This window comes from Rattus norvegicus, chromosome 4 (assembly GCF_036323735.1).
Source record: "Rattus norvegicus strain BN/NHsdMcwi chromosome 4, GRCr8, whole genome shotgun sequence".
Lineage (NCBI taxonomy): Eukaryota > Metazoa > Chordata > Mammalia > Rodentia > Muridae > Rattus > Rattus norvegicus.
Genome location: NC_086022.1, coordinates 83868510 through 83883029, shown reverse-complemented (window position 1 = coordinate 83883029; position 14520 = coordinate 83868510). Strand labels below are relative to the sequence as shown.

At 44.3% G+C, this 14520-nt stretch overlaps 1 protein-coding gene across 5 annotated transcripts in view; it reads right to left on the bottom strand.

The window, feature by feature from the left end:
• Positions 1–14520, bottom strand: part of Creb5 (cAMP responsive element binding protein 5) — a 401200-nt gene that overhangs the window by 241757 nt on the left and 144923 nt on the right. The gene's annotated exons all lie outside the window — the stretch shown is intronic.

Here is a 14520-nt window from a genome sequence, read left to right as displayed (position 1 = left end):
GGCAAAGGAAGAGAAAATGCACGGCCATCAAGGCAACAGGCAAGAGTCTGAAGCAGAACCCTGTACAGGTAGGTACGGTGCTGGTCAGCCTAGAAGGGTAGGGAACTTCCAGCAGTCAATTGGACAATAGGTTGGAGATGCAGGGAAAGAAATGGAGTGTCACTTGCAATCCACTTGAGGAAAAAAAGTATGTATCTGTCCACACTTTGGTGTTAGCAAGAGTGAAAAAAAAATCAAAGGAGATCATGAAGTGGCCCTTGAATTTCTTCTGCAAAGAGCAGGATTTCCCGCACTATGTGTTAAATGATGGTGATAACATGTAAGTACTGGAGGTGGTTGCACCCATCACGAGGCACCTTTCCCTGGTTTGTGGTTTCTGAGCCCTGACCACACACTCTGTAAGGAGCCCAGATGGAAAACGGGCACCTGGCTTAGACTGAGAGTTGACTGTGTCGTCACGGGTCCCAAGGGCTCAGAAATACATACATATGGCCCCAAAGCTCCTCTTGCACACTGAAGGTTGTTCTGACGTGAGGAAACTCTGTGGCTAGGCACATGCAGAAGGAAGGAGATGGTGTGTAGAGACAGGGGGCCGTGCGGGCGGGGACTGGCTGCGTTTTCCATTATAGGATCTAAAGCTTCAGACGTCACCAAAATAATGGTGAAAATAAACATCATATGCTATTCCTCTCAAACGTGAACTTGAACATCCTTGCACCCCCAAGTCTAGACCAGGGTGTGGATGTTTTTGCATTGCTCACCTTCTCAAAGATACTCAAACATTTTCATATTTCTTATAATCACCAATATCTCAACGCTATATCTGAAGCCTAGAAGAATTCTGACTGTTTTGAAATTCTTTTTATTGTGCTGTTTTCACCGTGTATCACGAAAGCTGTGCAGTCTGGTGTTTCAAGTCACAGCTTTATAAGCACAGAGGAGAATATAAAATGTATGATGTCTCCGTAAGTTTCCCAGAACAGTTCTTTTTTGCCATCCCCAGATGCAGTTTCAAATCCAACCAGTGTAGCCCAAGCATCCCTCGTCTTTCTATATTCCCATGCCTTATTCCTCCAGCCCTTACCTAACCACTGTCATCTCCTTTCCTGTCATGCCGAGGTAGGTTCTCAATCTGTCAGTCTCGACCCCTTTGAGGTTGCCAATCAGATATCCTGCCTATCAGATATTCACATCACAATCACAACAGTAGCACAATTACAGCCGAGAAGTAGCAAATAGAATTTTGTGATTGATGTTCATCACAACATGAAGAACTGCATGAAACGGTCCCAACATTCGGAAGGTTGAGAACCTCTGTTGTCGTGGGAGACCCTTTTTACTCTTGCTTGGCTCTTCTGTCTCCCCCTTCCCATACACTACACCAAATGTGTAACCCACCACAGTCCACATGGCGCCCAGTGTGCTTGCCCACGCTCACTCAGTGGCTTCTGTGCTTTGAAGCAGCAGTGTTTGCAGCATCTGTGACAGATGTGGGACCCTCCCTACCAAATAGCTCATCTACCCATTTCTGTGCTCTCCTCCCACCTCTGGCATTCTTCTGCCTGCACTCTGATCTTACTCCATGTTTGACCTGTAATATTGTTTCCCTTTGTTTTGTTTTGACGCTGACACTGACGCTCTGAGGTTCTGACTCCGCCCTTCACCTCTCAGACTAGCCATTCTGTGGGAAATTTCCACACCTCTATAGTGATGGAAACCATTTCCTCCATAGGAGTTTTCATGAGATTGTACCTGTTCTTAATTTTATGAATATTATCTATTTCTTCTCTCACCTGAAATCACACTGGGTAGAAACTAAATCTGGTTTTGCTGTCCCCTGGGAATCCATCACCACATCCCAGGTGGGTGTGTGGTGAGCACAGAGGGGGTCAGTGACACACGGGACAGTATTCCTGGACTCTTCAGACTGTGGAGCCTTCTGCCTTTCTTCCCTGGCCCTTGAGAGTGTTAACATCTCACCTCCTTACCTTGAAATCTGAAAGCATGTTCATGGCAATAGAGTTTTAGATGTTAAAAAACATGTTCTCAGGCTGGAGAGATGGCTCAGCCAGTTAAGAGCACTAACTGCTTTTCCAGAGGTCCTGAGTTCAATTCCCACCAACCACATGGTGGCTCACAACCATCTGTAATGAGAACTGATGCCCTCTTCTGATGTGTCTGAAGATAGCTACAGTGTACTTATATATAATAAATAAATAAATACATAAATACATAAATAAATAAACCTTTAAAAAAAACATGTTCTCGGGGTTGGGGATTTAGCTCAGCGGTAGAGCGCTTGCCTAGGGAGCGCAAGGCCCTGGGTTCGGTCCCCAGCTCCGGCAAAAAAAAAAAAAACAAAACAAAAAACATGTTCTCAAGTGCAGGCTGAAGAACCAAAGGAGGTCAGAACTAAGACAGAAGAATGGAAAAGAAAGCCTTTGAAAGTGCTCAGAGAAACCCAAGGATGGTCAATGGTTAGTTTCTGGTCTTTGTTACAAATGACCAACAACCTTCTTTCTGTCTGCCACGCAAACCAGGGAAAACCAGGCTCAGGAAGCACCAAAAGAAACTTGGTTCCTTTTTTCTGTTTTTTTTTCTTTGAAAGCATAGCGTGTTAAATTACAGAAAGAAGTTTCAGCTCAAGATGCCAAAGCTTAAGAACCTTTTCTGAGAATCATTAAAGAGAAAATAATTATTATCTAGGAATAAGGCCCTCTTAGTACATCTTCCCCAATAATTTTGAAAGAGCTCTGTTTCTCTCTGGGGTCCTAAAAATGACTTCTGAATTACATTTTCATGCTTTCATAACCCCCCCCCTCTCTCTCACACACACACACACATTTTGCTAACTTTCCTTGGACCCAGAGAGCAATTTTAAAACATTTTGGAGAAATAAGTCATCTAGCAACAGCACCTTCATTTCATACATGGGGGTGACTGTTTTCTTTCATTACGTAGGAATTCAAACGTGAATTTAGTTTCTGAGTTCACACTGTCTCAATTATGCATTCAAAATCTGCTGTATTGGTTAAAAGAATAGCATTTTACATGCAGATAAGTTCAACAGCCAAATTCAAAAACACAAGGAGTGAGTTATCTTGCTGATTTATTTTTGATAGTGCTGGTGGGTAGATCTGAAGCTAGTGAAACAATGTCACCAAACAGACAGCACCTGATGGATGTCAGTTCACAGGCAAAGATCAGAAGTGTGTGCCTTGAATGAAGTTCGGCCTTTGGCCTTTCTTGTTCGACGTCTTTATCAACAGTTTGGATGAAGATATAGAAATCATGCCTGTCAAATCTGCAGTTGACACAAAGTTGGGAGACACAGCTAATGTTCTGGAAAACAGAATCACGTTTTCCTTGAGCCAACTATGTGATCTGGCTTCCAAAAATGCTAACATAAATCTAGGTTGTTTTAGAAGCGAAACGTCCTGATCAGGGGAAGTAATTATTCCACTCTAAGGTACGCTGGGCTGACCACATTTGGCCACCACATTTTAAGGGAGAAATTGACAAATAGGAGGGAACGAGTGGAATGAATTCACTCAAAATGCATTGCATGGAGAACGGCCCAGGAACCAGGGAATATTTAGTCTGAAGAGGGGATGGCCAAGAGGATTGTTCTAAATGCCTTCAAATATTTGCAGGATTAGACAGTCTGCATCACTCCAGAGGGCATAAGTTCAGAACATGCAATCATGATGCTAAGAAGTAAATAATAACTATAACTCATGTGTCTATGTTAATGCAGATGCTAAGATAGGTGCTTTATAAAGCACATCTGTAGTCGCTATGGTGATCCTACAAAGTAGGCATTGTCGCCTATATTTTAAGAAAGAGAACAAAAGTTATCATCACCTATGATGCGACTGACTTCTGGCTACCATTGACCTTATGGGTCAATACTTAAAAAATATCAATTTGACCTTATATCAGAATAGTTTTATTAGTCTGTGGAAATATACAAAGACAAAATAAAATATTCTATAAAATATCCAGCTCCCTGGGTCTGGAGTAAGCCAAGATGAATGGCCATCATCTGTGGTCAGGGGTATCCGCAACAGGATACTTGTGTCAGGAAGGAGATAGTGCACGATGACTTCCAGATCTCCTCCATGGCGAAGGCATGGGTTATACATGGCCTCACACATTTTAGATGATCAGGTACATATACTACTTTTGAAATTGTACTGGTCTGAGAGTTAGTAGGTTTCTCCCATGTTAATCTCAGCCCCCCCCCACTGGTGTCATGTAACCTAGATAAATCACTTGGCAATTCCTTGCTCAATAGACTCAACTTTATACAGGGGTAGGAAAGCCCAGAATCATATAGTCTATCAATTCTCCAGCTCTGGCACTCCACAAGTCTCTTTGGCTACATCTTATGAGTCACTAAATATCTAAAACAGACATTTGGGACTGTGATTCATTGGCTTACAAAGTGGGTTGTTTTTTTTTGTTTTGTTTTGTTTTGTTTTTTGTTTTAAATTTACAACCATAAGCATTCATGGAAGTAAACCTTTCAAAAATTACAAAATTCTGCCAAATGGAAAGCATCTAGAAATGTGTCATCTCTTAGCCATCGGATTCTATAAACTATCTTTACCAAATGAATTTCCTCTTTTTTTTTATTTTTCTTTTTTTTCTCCATCTTTATTAAATTGGGTATTTCTTATTTACATTTCAATTGTTTTTACCTTTCCCGGTTTCCAGTCCAACATTGCCCTAACTCCTCCCCCTCCCCTTCTACATGGGTGTTCCCCTCCCCATCCTCCTCCCATTACTGCCCTCCCCCCAACAATCACGTTCACTGGGGGTTCAGTCTTAGCAGGACCAAGGGATTCCCCTTCCACTGGTGCTCTTACTAGAATATTCATTGCTACATATGAGGTCAGAGTCCAGGGTCAGTTCATGTATAGTCTTTGGGTAGTGGCTTAGTCCCTGGAAGCTCTGGTTGGTTGGCATTGTTGTTCATATGGGGTCTCAAGTAAGCTCTTTCAGTCCTCTTAGTCTTCCCTTGAAATCTTCCTCGTTCTTGCCCCGAAATGCATTGCTTTCAATTCATTGCTGTTCTGAGGCATGCAGGGTGTGAATGGGATGAGAACCATGGAAGTAATGAGTCTTGATTGCAAGCTCAGGGAGCCTGAGGTACAGTGGTAATTGTCTTTCTGCATGCATGGGCTTGGAGCACAATACGCAAGAAAACAACTTAGTGTACAAGAATGTACATCCGTGTTCTTAAAAAATAACTATAATTTCAGGGTGTGGTAATGAAGGATGAAGGGAAGTGGACCACAAATGAAAATAAAGGTTAGCATGCACAGTCCAACCAAAGAAGATTCCCACAAGATTCCAGAATGCTATCTCCAAATCTACATTCTATCCAATTGCCCAGGTATGGAGACTTTACAAGTTTCTTCATAAAGATCCAGGGTCATCCTGATGCACATTTACAAGCCGAGTTGTGCAATCTTGGAGTTGTCTGCATGTTAATGATGCCCGGGGAAGTTATGAAGACTTCCAGAACTTCCCAGAGCTAAACATCCAATGAAGTGCATCCAAAACGCTGCGACGTTTGCAGAATGACAACAGTTCTATGCCTCTAGATGGTATTGTATTGGGCTTTGGGAGGTGTAGGAGGTCATGAGTTTGTCTTTGTTGCTATCAGTGGCTATGCCAGGATGTGTTGGCAGTCTTGCTAAGAGGGGACTGCAGATGCGGGTATAGAAGAATTAGAAGAACCACAAAGTGGGAAAGGCACCAAGGTCCATCCATACAAGCTTATGTGCTCTCTCTCTCTCTCTCTCTCTCTCTCTCTCTCTCTCTCTCTCTCTCTCTCCTCTCTCCCCCATCCCCCAACTTATTGGAGGCAGATGGAGAAGAAGGATGCATAGTAGAGGCTAAGAAAGCTCACCAGGTAACTTCTGCAGGACAGAGAGGGAGATGAAAGTGTGGGGTTCTGTGAAAACCCCCAGCCTTGATAGGTAAGTTTAAGCTTTACTTTCTAAGAGGTTGCTACTGAAGAATTTTAAGAAGGATGAGGTACAGGGAGCGGCGGGAACATGAGCCTGGGATCAACTAGACATTGGGTCAAGTCCACACCAGCTCTGTATCATTTCGGCATGCAATTTTAGTTCTCAGAATCCAACCATCCTCAGTCAACAACAGAGATAACCATCTAATGACAGGCTTGCCTACAGGAGCATGTGAAACATAGCTATCCCAGTACAGTGAGTGATAGCAAATTGTGTCACTTTCCTTGTAGCAAAGTAACATGAAGCTCAGAATGGGGGAAACAGCTTCTCATGGCTCTCCCCATGACTAATAAGAAGAGAAATCTCCTTAAATGCACGGCTCAGAGAATGGTCAAGGAATGCTGGCTTGTGTCCTGAGAATCACAGCCTGTGTGTCACACCATTCATTCAGATCCATGCCTTCACCAACTTCATATCTGTGGATGTTTGGGACGACACCAGTAATTCATCTTAAAGACAAGTGTCCTTGTCTGAGGAATGTGCTTGCAAAAGTGGCTCCTCTCTGACTTGGGGGAAGATGGTGCAGAAAAACAGCTTTCACATGGCTGATGTAACCCTCAGTGGCCTTGGCTCCTTGCACAAAACCAAAGTAGACAGTCCCCTCAGGGACCTTTCCGGTCTGGAGTCTGTATGATTCACAATAGCACACCCACCTAAATGGTCACACTCTCCTCCAATACCCAGACTTCTGTCATTTGCCCTAATACTCGGGTGGAGCACCTGAGCCCTTCCGGGGTGCAGTTTATAGCTACTCATTTAATACCATAGTAAAATACTCCAGACAATAAACATCTTCTCAGGTGCCACCCTTAACTGTGAGAAAGTTTCCAGGTGTCTCTCTGAGGTCCCGCCCCTTCTGTTACAGATTCGCCCACCTAGAACTGTCCTTCTGTCTGCTCCCACCTCCCCTTCGTTATCTCCACTCTTTCCTGTTACTATGTTCACATAGTGTTGTGCCTTGGAGATGATCTATGTGCCTCCAAGGGTTCAAGTGCTAGAATTTCATCCTCTTTGTGAGGGAAGAGAAGGCAGAATTTAATCCCCCTGTGATACTTAGAGCTTTTCACCAAGTGACTCACAAGGTGATTCCATAAGGTGTGTAGGATGGGAGCTCATGGTGGAATCCTGGTGGTTTGGTAGGAAGGGAGAGATCAGAGGCTCTAGTGCATGCACATCTGTCTCTGGCCCTGGGATCCTGAGAAGTCAGGATTCTGTCAACAAGATACATCCTTGAACACAGACACCCAGGACCTTTCCCCAGAAGGATACCACTTTCCCATCCTGTGGGATTAAGAGAAAAATAAAGTCTCTACTGTAGACTAGATTAGAATTGAGCCTATGTCAGTGGATGCTGTCCCTGCAGCCATGAGGTTATTAGAAAAGCCAGACTTAGACCATCAAAAATGATCAGATGCACCAGTCACTGACAGTATCTCTCAGGGCTCAAAACTTTCCAGACAGCTGTGCATTCCGCTGTGGCATGGAGGGACTCCTGTAGGCCCTCTGCTACCTTCGATATATGCCTCCAAGCTATTCACAAGATGGCCTCCACCAACCTTTGCAGTAGTATCCAGCAAACTGCCCCCACCACATCTTCTCTCCCCTGTACCCCGCATGTACACAGGGTTCCTAAGAGTCGAACCCGGTTTCCCCCTGGCACATATTCTTTGTGGTCAACTCGTTCCTCCATTTCCAGATTGTGTTAACTTCTCTGTGGAGCCTCAGTCCCCTTTCCTCTTATCTGCCTCAGTTTTTCTCCCTCTGCCATCCTGTTCTGTTTCTTGCCACTTCACGAGGGAGCTGCATTCCTCTAAGAAGAACCAGCATGTGCTCATAATGTGCACTCAGCAGACAGGCCTTATATGCCGTTATCCAGTAAGTGAGTGCTGTATGTTCTTAGGCACGGATGGAGGATTGGTGTGCTTCAAAGGTCTCACTTGGGAAGCAGGAACAGCCTTACCCTATAAAGGTTTTTGTAAGAATTAAATTAGGTGATATAAGCCCCATGCCTAGTGCCATGTTGGCTACATTCGGTATCCATATCCCCCTCACTGTAATCACCATTGTATTTATCACCACAATTACCAGTAACAGTGTCTCTGCAGCACCCTTTACCTCCTCTTCTGCTCTCCACTCGGCCCATGCACCCTCTATCAAGGCCCTTGGAACACATTGGCAGTTACTTATTTTAAGTATTCTTTGACTACTTTGGTGACAAGAGCAGCTAACATGTTCGCTGAGTAAATCTACATAAAGTGCAGTTAGCACTTCGGAAATGAAAAAGAAAAAATCAGGCCCTCCTCCTTGCTGCTGCCAGCGGCTCACAGGGTGGCAAGGGTGCTGGGAAGGACGAAGTGATATGCACTAGGCCTGAGGAACACTTAACATAGGCGCATACACAGCAGAGACAGAGGCACAGCACCAGTGGCTGACTGCCTTTTGATGGACAGTGGGCTGGTCCACAGGTCTGGTTACAATCCACCACGAAACACATGATCTCACTTAATGCTTTAAGTTTTACTTTTATGATTCTAACACCCATCCTGCTGTTTTTTTGTTTGTTTGTTTGTTTGTTTGTTTTGGTGGAGGATTGCTTTTGGTTTGGTTTGGTTTTTGTACTACTAGTTCTGGAGGGCTTTGTCTCCTAGTCTGATCGTTCAGCTTCATGCTGCCATTCTAACACAGAATTCTTCAGGTCCCTTCCAGACCTCTGGAGACTCCACTATTGACGAGCTGACATAACCCTGTCCATTTGTAATGGCCCCTCCCAAGCCCAAAGCCTACAGCTCAAAATGACAATGATGTCTATTAAAAGCCCAGAGTTAGCCTCATCCTCAACACTATTTCTAAGTTCACATCTTCCGACTCAAACGCTCCTTCTAGCTCGGTCATCTAACCGCCACATTCCTACATATGAAGACCATAACCTCCACACCATGGCCTGCACTAGCTCAGAGCCCCTCTCTGCCTCACTACATCCTGTTTGAAAACCGATCATCAGCATTCTGTCCTGGACACAAGGAAGACAGCCACACTTGATTCCTTTGAGCATAAAGGGAAGAGCTAGAGTTGTTTGGAACTGTTACTTCATCTGAGAGTATCTGGACCCAGATACTCTGCCCTCTCTCTTCTAATGCCCCTTATTCTCAGAATGTCTCCCCTCCTCTCTCTCTCTTTCAGGTTTACCTTGGATGCCACTTTCCCAATATCTCTCCTTGTCTAAAGGTACCAATGTGCTCTCCTTTGGAGCACAATTTACGAGATGCATCTGGTACAGTAACTCCCAGGAAGATCAGGGAAGTGTCCATCTGACTTGCTTCTCTTATGGCCCCCTATTTCCACAACTGACCCAGAATAAGTTATCTGTTGGCAGAATTGACAAAAGAGTTACAGTTTCTGAGACATTGTCACAGAAGCGTAAAGGCACAACTTCTCAGTGCTCATGTCCTGCACACTATCACCTCAAGGATGAGATCCTAACAGAAAGAGATGACAAGTCCTGGCATCCCTGGCCTTCCCACACTTGCAGCCAGCATGGTGTTCAGCAGTCTCTTCCAAGGGTTCTATGTCATCAGCTTCAACCAGAACCACCAACTGAACACAGAGAAAACCAAAATCAAGGACCAGAAGCAAGTGAGGACCTGGAGTCCTGGAGAAGGTATGGGGACGGCAAACAGGTGGCAGCACTGACCTGGACAGGTTCTTACATCACCATGGATAAGGAAGACAAGAGGGTCACATCCCACAACGGGTATTAAGCAAACAGGACAATGCACAGCAGTTGCCAAGAACCTGGTGTACTGTAAGAGGTAAATGGCTAGTTCTGGAATGACTAAGTAAATCTCCCTTCTTTCCTGACCAGAATTTTGTCAACTTACTGAAAAAAAAGAAGACTATATATCAAACTTCCATGGGGATGCCAAGGGATGGGTCTCTCCAGTTTGTCAATAAGAATCCCAAGCAGAAACATAGCCATCATAGTCTCTTGGAAGCCACATGGGCTATATATCACTGACCTGAGGGGACAGATGCCTTGGCTTCTCCTTGCCCCAGCCCTGCTCATCGTCAGCTCTTAATCTCTCCTGAGGTGAAGCAAGGGCCATCTAGTACAAAGAAATTGCTGGGAAACTACCTTGCCCAGAGCTTTGGTTGAACATTTACCTTCTTGAGCATTTGCAACAGGATAACCCTACCATAGACTAAATATGCTTGCCTTGGTGGCAAGGAAATATGCCGCAAGGCTTCCTCCTCTAAGACAATGGAGAATGAGTTGCTGGTACTTCGTCTTGGGCTGGTAGAACCTGTCAAGTGGCTCTCTGTGAATAGCCTTGCTTTGTAAATTGTTCAGTGCTGGGGAACATAGCTGCTACGATGATGCTCTAATGACCCATCTGGACTCAGCAGCCTCTTGATGTTTTGGAAATCACCAGCTTTCCTGGTGCACAGGTACCTCCCAGTTGCCATGCTAGCTGGCTTGTTCCCTCTTGGAAGCCAAACAAACCCAAACTGAGCAACGCAAGAGAGAAGTCAGTGAGAGGTTGGGTTTGCCATGTTTGGTGACAGGTTAACAATAAAATGAGGTAACATCTTTTTCTTGAGCATCACAAGTGAAACAACATTTGCCATGTAGCATCAGAGAAACTAGTTACAACTGGGTATAACAGCCCCCAGGGCGGCTTCTGGACACCATGCCTGAATATTAAGATCAGGTTTTAAACATTGCTGCCAGCAGCATCTTGAATTTTCGACATCCTCAGGAGTCTGGAGAAGAGGAAGAAAGCCAGTGAGGTAGCTTCCATTTGCACCGAGTGGCTAAGATGTCCCAAAGTGTGCATTATGTCACCTGTGACCACTGTAATTCCATTTTGTCCTGACATCCTTGAGACCAGACACTGACTGTCTCAGAGGACTGGTGGCCTCTTGGATACTTGTGCTGCTCCCCAATCAGCTTCCTATCGCATTCTTTTATCCTAAAACTCCATCACACCAGCATCCCAATATGATGTGAGCCTTTCAGGGCACAGAGTGGAGTGCGAGCCAGCTTGAGAATACAATAAAAAAACACCCAATTCATTTGCATGTTTAGCAAATGCACATTACTCTTATTTTACAAGCGAGGTATTTCTAATATACTGTTTCACTAGAGGAAATCAATACAAGGAAAAAGGAATAACACACACACACACACACACACACACAATGAGACATGAATTGTGATAAATACGTGTACCTTATGGACTGAAGGTACCCAAATGATCAAGAAACCTTGGTTTGAGAGGAGAACCTACATGGCTCTCTGCTCCTTCCCAGCTGTCTTAAGTGGAAAACTTAAGGTAGCTAACTTTATTGCCTAGCATCTAAGGTCACATAGTAACAAAATAAACTCACTTCATCTACTTGTGATTCAGAACTCACACTAGGACAGAGAAACAATAGAAGGCAGAGGTAAGATGTGTCCCGGTCCGGTGGTGTGCTCAAGTTAACCCAGCCCCACCCCACCGAGATGAGCCCAGGCAAGCATCACTCCTCTGAACCTGGGAACACACCCTCCAAACAAAGCCTTGCTCTAAGGCCACAGCTTCCTATTTGTCCACATCCCTGCTGGAAAGACAATTGGGCTTGGCATAAGAAGGGCTTTATATGTGGGACTCACAGAAGGAAGAATTTGGCACCTGGTGTTTATGCACCATAAAGCCATCACCAGACTGAGCACAACTCTCTTTTCAGCCAAAATTCCTGGGCAGGAGGGGAGGAGGCGGTTCAGAACTGCATTTTTCTGCCTAGACAACCAGGATATATGGGTTGACTTGCTAAGCAACATGCTAATGCCATGAGAGAACTTTATTTAGGTGTCATCCCCAGTAGCTTCCCGTTCGTGTGGTGTGATACCTGGTCTACAGACCGTGAGTGGCTGGAACACCATAGCCAGGGTGTTCTTTTCACTTCAGTGTGCCCTGCTGACAGCTATAGGATGTGGTGGACTTACTGGCTACTGGATAAACTTTTAAAAAGAACAGCTATGACTACACTGCTGAAATGTCAAAGCAAACAACTCATAGTTGTACCAGTAAAGTGAGGTTTCTGTTGCCTGGTGTGTGTGCGTGTGTGTGTGTGTGTGTGTGTGTGTGTGTGTGTGTGTGTGTGTGTCTTCTTGCTTGCTTTATAGATAATGTGTGTGTTTGCGTGTTTGTCTTCTTGCTTGCTTTACAGATGAATGTGTGTGTGTGTGTGTGTGTGTGTGTGTGTTTTCCATGCTTAAATATTTGTCATTGGTTACATACAAGAGACAAATTGAAGGCCTTTATAAGTTTCCCCGGATGTATTTGACAGTCATATAGTTTGCCAGTCACCTTATGAAAGTTTTCAATCCCTTTCCCATGAATTTGAAATTTTGAATTGGTTTGAAGAAAATCCAAAAGAATTTGAGTAGTGGAATCCATTTTCAAGATTATATCTGCTGGGAAAACACATGCTGCAGGCAAGAAAGAGATGAGCCCAAAGCACTTGGGGTTCCTGAGTGACCTTTCCTCTGCTGAAGGAGCTTTGCCTATGAGGCTGCTCTGAAGCTGTCCCTGGGGCTGATGTTTCTGCATAGTTGTTTCTATCAACCCCATCTTCTCTTCCACAGAATGATAATATTTAGAGATAAAACCTAATCTCCCACTTGCAGCCTAGGAAGAGGCCCTTCAAGGAGCCTAGGTTCTCATAAACATCTTATCTTGTACACTGATCTATTGATTCTAAAATCTTTTCACACCTCCCCAGTTGATAAAGGCTTAGGAGAGAAGACTAGAAGAAAATCTCTCTCTCTCTCTCTCTCTCTCTCTCTCTCTCTCTCTGTGTGTGTGTGTGTGTGTGTGTGTGTGTGTGTGTGAGAGAGAGAGAGAGAGAGAGAGAGAGAGAGAGAGAGAGAGAGAGAGAGAGAGAAACAAAGCTGGAGCAAAGAGTATGTAAACCAATCATATAAAACTCTGGGGGAGACTAATAAATGAGGAGTGTGCAATCAGGGAGGATGTGGGAGGATGGAGGACTTATGGTATTTGTCTTAAGTTTTGTGATATGATCCAATCACATCTATTTAAAAGTATCCCAGCAAAGCATTAGCACAGACAAATTTCCAAAGATCCCTCTTAAAGTCAAGCTTGCACAAGTCTGCTTGCTCCTTGAGCTGACTCTGATGAACATTCTAAATTCACATACAGGTCAAATAAATAAAGGGTCCCTGAAAAACTCAGAAAATCCTGCTGCCTTCAAAGAGAGGCTATGGCTAATGGCTGACTCGTGAATTACAGGGTGGAAGGAAAGGGATGCTCTCCTGCCTCCAGGCACGATCCTATGACCCAAAGGGTGTTGGGCTGCAGAGTTACAACCCTTTAATATGCAGGATTTAATGGCTCATTTTCTGCTAAAACTTAGGAAAATAAAAAGGAGCAAGAAAATCCTCCAAACAAAGGAAGCTCATCTCTAACATCAAGGAAGGCCTGGCAGAAAAGCCTTCATCTACAGGAATGGAGACAGGACCTCAGATAGGCAAATCTCACTCTGGGCTCATATGCATACTGGGAAGACAGAGAGAAAAGAACCACAAGAGCTAAACATTCCCTTAGGAATATTCTGAAGGAAAGGTACCAGGGAGAACCTTGGATGCAGCCCTTGCCTTAGAGGAAAATGGAGCCCGAGACCAATACCCACTAAAAGGCAGAACTGGAGTGTGTGTCCCCTGACTCTTGCAGATTTGTTCAGCTGAGCAAGATTCTATTTCACACTTCTATTTCCTATTCATATTTGGACCTCTATATGTTTGACCCACAAAGGAATTACTTCATCTTGGGGGAAAGAAGAGCTAAGAATCTTTGGAGGGAGAGGTCAGTCAGGTTGATGCCTATAAGCCTGACATTACTGCCTTGGCAGGCTGAAGGAAAGGAAAAGGACTCTCTTCCATGGACACTGGTCAGTTCCAGTCAGTCGGAGTCCCTCATGACAGGAGGCCTGAGGATAATTGCAGTTATACTGTACGGGTTCCTCAAGTCTCCTCAAAAAACAAAGCAACCATGAGGATGAACAATGAGTTCTGTGTTTTTCCGTTGATATTTCCCCTCTCTACTTCGGTGCCCGGCATCATCTGAGCTATTGACTGGGTTCACACTGGATAATGTTCTGACTTTTTTTTTAAATAACAGAGTGTGGCTGCAGGGACAGGAAAACTCAATTGCCACTATGGTTTCATATACAGATTGTGTCACACTCGAGGCTGAAATCCTAAACTATGTGTTTTTACCCCCTCGACGCTGCCTATGGTGTGCTTATAAACAGGAACCTGGCAGTGTGTCAGGGGTGCAAATTGATTTCCTTTCCCAAATAAAATTGTAAAAAGCAAATAAACAAGGTTAGTGGGCTAATGAAACATTACATGCCAGGCTGGGGAGAATTCCTTTCAAATGTATTTTCTTGTACAAAAGCAACACAAAGCATCCATGAA